The sequence below is a fragment of the Suncus etruscus genome, unplaced genomic scaffold (assembly GCF_024139225.1).
Source record: "Suncus etruscus isolate mSunEtr1 unplaced genomic scaffold, mSunEtr1.pri.cur scaffold_104_ctg1, whole genome shotgun sequence".
Classification (NCBI taxonomy): domain Eukaryota; kingdom Metazoa; phylum Chordata; class Mammalia; order Eulipotyphla; family Soricidae; genus Suncus; species Suncus etruscus.
Genome location: NW_026060336.1, coordinates 35861 through 43074, shown reverse-complemented (window position 1 = coordinate 43074; position 7214 = coordinate 35861). Strand labels below are relative to the sequence as shown.

At 39.1% G+C, this 7214-nt stretch overlaps 1 pseudogene; it reads left to right on the top strand.

Moving 5' to 3' along the window:
- Window positions 1-5329: 5329 nt before the first annotated feature.
- LOC126000679 (uncharacterized) lies at window positions 5330-5428 on the top strand (annotated as a pseudogene).
- The last annotated feature ends 1786 nt before the right edge of the window (window positions 5429-7214 follow it).

The window sequence follows — 7214 nt, the reverse complement described above, 5'->3', positions numbered from 1 at the left end:
CTCATTGACAATGCTATTGCAACCCATTTTCAATTGTAGATAGTTTACCATGATACCATAGTGCTCTTGATTTTAGTTTGCTCTTAGGAAATGAACCTGAATGCTCAAATTCCTTTAGACTATTGTCCATGGTGTAGACTCCTCTTACAGTGATCATTACCTTAGTACTTAAAGTTTACCTCACAATTGATGATTGGCCTCAAAAATGGAAACCCTTTCTTTCATCTGACTTGCTGGCTTTACATTTTTAAGCTTTCTGACCTATTCCACCTGGGTTAGCTTTTCAACTGTAACCCATGAGAGATGTGTATGCATGACTGTATGTGCTGGACACATTAATGTCTGTCTAATGACATCTGTAATATACGAAATGTCTGTCTATGATGTTTCTTCTCCTTCCTCCTGCTATATATAACACCTCCCAGCTAAACTTACCACTTTACAAATCTTTCTCTAACTGTTCATTCTCTTACCCCAGTTTATTCAGTTTATCACTAAATATTCTGACCAATTGGTCTATTATTTCCCCCTATTTAACCCTTTTACCCCCAGCTCTTAACTGCTAAGGAAACAGACGTCCCCCCAGCCCCACCCAAACAACTGCCAAAGTGAAAAGACAGATTTCTACCTTGCCTCAGCCCTAGAAGAAGCTGTCGCTGCCACTGCCACTGTGGCCACTCAGCACCTCCTTTTCCCTCACCTCCCTTCACTATGGACTGTTACTTGCTACCAGATTTGGTTTCTGAAAAGCCCCCATTTCCTGAAACGTAACTGCTGGGAGCCATTTTTAAGACTCTATGAGCTATGTCCAAACTGAATCTGTGATCTAGATTTTTATCCCCCCCTAGACTATTTCAAAAGATTTATAAAAACATATATGTCTCCTTTGATATTTCTTTAGATATATTTACTTAATAAGTATAATTCTTAATGTCTATCTTCTTATGCAGTGATAGTTTTCCCCACTCCATTTTTTGTGGATCTATTTAGTAGAAAATTGTAGTAGATAAATCCCTCTTGTGTTCATGTTCATGGTAGAACCAGTATATTGGATTATATATATGTTTGGATTATTACTTTTACCTCCATATACACCAGTAGTACTATGTGGCATTGTTACTTTTGCATAGGCATATTAAAATGGCAAAATCATATGTGTAGAAATAAATTCTTATGTAATAGGAATAGGAACACATTAATTTTGTATTACAGTGACCCTTAAACCCTGAACATTTGTCATATTGACTAGGCTTAGGCTCTTAAAGATTGGATATTGGCCATTTACCCTTGAATCTTATATCCAATCTGTGGAACCAGCATGGTTTTCTATATCAGCACCAGGAATTGGTCTTCTACCATGAACTGCCCTAATGCTGCCTTGGCATCGATTTGCTCCAGAATGGTTCATATGACACCCTGACCACTTGTTCACAGCAATAGCTTGCTTTCAGGGCAGAAATTCCTGCATGCCACCAAATAGTGAGATGAAACCAGAAGATACTACGTGTCACCCTGACTTTGACATAGGATATGTACAGAAACCAGAATCTCTAACTACAGAAACCTGACTACAAACATCGTGACTGTGAAGAACTTTTACTTGGACCATAGAGAAAGACTTCTTAGTTTGACAATTTAGTAGGCCTGGAATCTGTAGTTGGTCTTATGCTAGGATGCTTCAGGGTAAGGTCTTCCTATTTTTAGGCCAAAAGTTTTACCCTTCTATTCCCTCCATTTTTTGCTGTGCCTGTGCAAATAAACAAAAACATGTCACACACCATTTTTAAATTTGATTTTTGAATATTTATTATATTATAATTTTGAGCCCCTCCTTTTTCAGAGAACCTTGGGACACTGATAACATTATTTCCCCACATATTCACATATTTTTCTATAAAACTAAGAAGAAAGAATCAAAGAAAGACCAAGTGGTCTAGATGCATTGGTGAGAAATAAGAATAGAACTAATTATCCAAGCCAAAGTAAGTGATAATAAAATCAAGGGATCTAAACTATAACAATCTAAACTTAAAGTGACTTGTTATACTGACATGCCCAGGGGCAGAGTGGTGGTATAAGATGCACTCCGGGGCCATTGGTAGAGGGTGGTTGATACTGGTGGTGGGAAGGGCCCTGACTCATTGTATAACTCAAATTCAACTATGAAGGATTCTGATCAAAATTGTTTCAGTAAAATAAAAACTAAAATTTAATAAAAATTTTAAGCTTTATTTATCTCTCTTTGGAAGTGTTTGCTATTTATATTTTATTTAAACATTTAATCAATATTAAATTATGACATAATAGAAGTTTCAAGGCTGTACCATTTTAAATAAATCAACTTTTACTATGTCATATACACCACTAAAAGACCTTCACCACATAACTTATACCTTTTACCTGGGTTACATATTACTCTTGCCATTTCCCTGATGGTGACCACTAATTTGAACTTAAAGGTTGAAAGTTGCTTTTTTTTTTTTTTTTTTTTGGTTTTTGGGCCACACCCGTTTGACGCTCAGGGGTTACTCCTGGCTATGAGCTCAGAAATCGCCCCTGGCTTGGGGAGACCATATGGGACACCGGGGGATCGAACCGCGGTCCGGTCCGTCCTACGCTAGCGCTTGTAAGGCAGACACCTTACCTCTAGCGCCACCTTCCTGGCCCCTGAAAGTTGCTTTTTAAACTGTCCTATCTGCCTGCTCTGCCTGCCTGGGCCTGACTTGATCTAGTGTGGCTTCATCACTGGACGGCTCTTCCTTCCTGGGAGGTGAGTTGACCCGCCCAGAAAGGATGGAGCAAACTGAACTGTGCTGGTCACTGAAGTCCAGGAGACCTTTTTTAACTGTCCTATCTGCCTGCTCTGCTGCCTGGGCCTAAGGACTTAAACTAATGTGGCTTCATCACTGAACGGCTCTCCCTTCCTGGGAGGTAAAACGACCTACCCAAAAAGAGCTCCACTTCGCTATGTGGCTGCACACATCATTTAGCCAATGAATACCACCAAAACACATAGAAAAACCCACAATACAAGTGTGACAATAAGGAAACAACGAAGAACAGCATCAGGCATAGAGAATAAAGATGGCAAATCTGATAACCCGAAAACTGCCAACCACGTAGCTAGTCCCTCAGATATGGAGTTTAGAAAAGAAATCTGGAGGATGTTCCTAGAATACAAAGAAAGCATAGAGTTTAAAAGAACACTAATAAGAACCAAGAAAATATAAAGACAGAAATCACAAAACTCTAAACTGAAATAACAGGTCAAATAACAGGTCTAAAAAACTCAGTAGAAAAATTTAAGGATTCAGTAGATAAGCTCTCCATTAGGGTAACAGCAGCTGAGGATAGAATTAGTGATCTGGAAGATGAGATGCATAACAAGTCCATACAGCAGAAGAGATTAGAAAAAAGCCTTAAAGCAAATGATCAGACAATGAAAAAATTACTCAAAATATGTGAACAGAGTACAGGAATTTCTTTAAAAGAAAGGATTCCAGCCTGCAGGCCGGCTGGGGAGGCCTGAGTGAGTTTCTGTCCTTTGGCTCGGCGTTTGGGCCTGCCCCTCCCCCCATGTTATCCTGACAACGAGGAAAATGCGAACATCTTGACCTTAGAGCAGATTAGCCTACCTTACCAACTAACGACAAGACAAAACCAGAAGTCTTGGCACCCTTTGGTTAGTCCAAAAACCAAGATCGGGATTTGCAGATGACTGGCTGCAAGAACCACGACCAGACTGTATACATCTTGGGACCAATAAAAAAGCCCTAGTTTAGGGCTTGAACTATGACCTGCACAATAATCATGATCCCCAGTCCCAAAGGTCCTGCAGAGACAATTGTAACGGAATGGGGCTTTTGAAAGCACAAAGAAAGACGCTATCCTAGGTGCCACCCTAGGTTCAGTGCAAAGACCAAGATCACCAACCACAGAAGATGGATTAAAATGACACTGAGGTAACAGAACCTCTAGAACCACAAAGACTGACTTCATCATAAGTCCCACCTCAGGATCTGTGCAGATACTGAGATCTCTAAACATAGAGCAGAAGTCTTCCACACACCAAAAAAACAAACATCATCAGGAAAGTAAAGGATCCTGATCATGAGGAAAGTCTAGAGTTGATCCCATGACAGTATGCTCCAAGGACAGAGAAAACCCATATCTCTTAGGCCAAGTGAATTCCTTTTCGAATGACCCCAACATTTACTGTGCCAGGGCAGGAGGGAAAAAACAAATACAAAAAGCACAAAATCTTGGTTATTTTTTATATAAATATATATATTACCTTTATTTATTATTGTTATTATTATTTTTGATTTATTTATCTATTTTGGTTGATATTTCTGTTTGGGTGCGATTATTGAAAGTGTTGTCCCCAATTATATATATATATATATTTTTTTCTTTCTTCCTTTCTTCTCTTTCGTTAGGTGCTATACCATGTTTCTTAATTCAAGACCATGGCGTGATTTTTGTTTGTTTGTTTTAGTTTTTTGTTGTTGTTGTTGGTTTCTTTGTTTTGTCTGTTCTTTGAGGTGCTTATCGATATAGCTGGAGCCCTCAATTCATGGGAGGACTGCCCTGGTTTTTCTCTAAGGAGGCGAGATTGGGGAACAGGTGACTTGGCTGCTAGAGCAGTTCACATGATCTGTGGTGGTTATTCATTGAAAATGTACCTCATTATATCTGCTTTTGCTTTTCTTGGGCAGCCCTGTCAGCCAACCCACCAGCTGTTAAGCAGTTTACAAGTAAATGTAATTTTTTTGTTGTTGTTGTGGGGTTTTGGTTTTTTTTATATTTTATATTACATTTTATTTAAAGTCCTATGAATGTATATGTGTGATTAAAATGGCTTTTTCTGTTTGAAAAATAAATAAATAAAAAAATATGTGAACAGACGAAAAAAAAAGTCTTTGATAAGCTCAAGAGAAACAACTTAAGAATCATTGGAGTAACAGAGACCCAGGAAGAAAATCTCCAGGAAGAATCAATAGTCAAGAACATTATACGGAGAAACTACCATAACTAAAAAATACAAGCAACCAAATCCTGCATGCCCAAAGAGTACCAACTAATAGAGACCTCAGGAAAAACACCCTAAGACACATCCTAGTCACAATGACGAATCCCACAGATAGAGACAGAATACTGAAAGCAGCAAGATCAAAAAGGGAAGTAGAGGGATGTATAAAGCCTGTCTAGAGTGCAAGCTGGTGCGGGGTGGTAGAAGGACACTTGGGATATTGGTCATGAGAATGTTACATTGGTGAAGGATTATATACATAGATATTAATAATCAAAATAAAAGAAAACGCCTCCCAATTCTTACCACAGGCTGTGTTTTTACACTGACTGTATAGAAAGATACACCTCAACCGAGGCACTTTGCCTGGTCTGTATTGTGAATTGGGAGACAAAAAGAAAGGAAAATTAAATTCAAGGGAGCATCCTTGAGATTTACAGCAGACCTGTCACAAGAAACACTCAAGGCCAGAAGGCAGTGGTGGGACATAGTGACAAAATTCAATGAAATAAAGCTTCACCTAGAATACTGCACCCAGCAAAACACACTTTCAGGTTTGAACAAAGTATACATGGCTTCACAGATAAACAACAGCTCAAAAACTTTACAGATTCAAAACCAACCTTCAAAGAAAAACTGAAAGATCTATTTTAAGACAAAGCTAACCAACAGACACACCAAACTTGGACACAAAGATGGCTCTAAATCCCATGACAATTCTTTTTTTCTTATTTATTTGATCATCTTGATTACATAAATGATTGTGATTAGGTTTCAATCATGTAAAGAACACCCCCTTCACCAGTGCAACATTCCCACCACCAATGTCCCAAATCTCCCTCCATCCCACCACACCCCCACCTGTACCCCAGACAGGCTTTCCAGTTCCCACATTCATTCGCATGTTTATGGTAGTTCTCTGTGTAGCTATTTCTATATCTGTACTCACCACTCTTTGTGGTGAGCTTCATGGAGTGAGCTGGAAGTTCCAGCCCTCCTCTCATTGTCTTTGAGGATTGTTAAAAAAAATGACTTTTATTTTTCTTAAAACCCAGAGATGAGTGAGACAATTCTGTGTCTCTCTCCCTCTGACTTATTTCACTCATCATGATAGATTCCATGTACCTCCATGTATAGGAAAATTTCATGACTTCATCTCTCCTGACGGCTGCATGATATTCCATTGTGTATATGTACCACAGTTTCTTTAGCCGTTCGTCTGTTGAAGGCCATCTTGGTTGTTTCCAGAGCCTGGTTATTGTGAATAGTGCTGCAATAAATATAGGTGTGAGGAAGGGGTTTTTGTATTGTATTCTTGTATTCTTAGGGTATATCCCTAGGAGTGGAATAGCTGGGTCGAATGGGAGCTCAATTTCCAGATTTTGAAGGAATCTCCATATCAATTTCCATAGAGGTTGTGCTAGACGGCATTCCCACCAGCAGTGGATAAGAGTTCCTTTCTCTCCACATCCCTGCCAGCACTGATTGTTCTCATTCTTTGTGATGTGCGCTAATCTCTGTGGTGTGAGGTGGTATCTCATTGTTGTTTTTTGATTTCCATCTCCCTCATGATTAGTGGTGAGGAGCATTTTTTCATATGCCTTTTGGCCATTTGTATTTCTTTTTTATCAAAGTGTCTGTTCATTCCTTCTCCCCATTTTTTATGGGATTAGATGATTTTTTCTTGTAAAGTTCTGTCAGTGCCCTGAATATTTTGAATATTATCCCTTATCTGATGGGAGTTGGGTGAATAGTTTCTCCCACTCTGTGGGTGGCTCTTGTATCCTGGGCACTATTTCTTTTGAGGTGCAGAAGCTTCTCAGTTTATTGTATTCCCATCTGTTGCTCTCTGCTTCCACTTGTTTGGAAAGTGCAGTTTCCTCCTTGAAGATGCCTTTAGTCTCAATGTCATGGAGTGTTTTACCGACATGTTGTTCTATATACCTTATGGTATTTGGTCTGATATCAAGGTCTTTAATCCATTTGGATTTTACCTTCATACATGATGTTAACTGGGGGTCTATGTTCTCTTTTTTGCAAGTGGCTAACCAGTTCTGACAGCAACACTTGTTGAACAGATTTTCCCTGCTCCACTTAGGATTTCTTGCTCCTTTGTCAAAAATTAGATGCTTTCGGCTGCTCTCAGAACACTCCACATGCCAGGATTTCGTGGGCTTTTGAC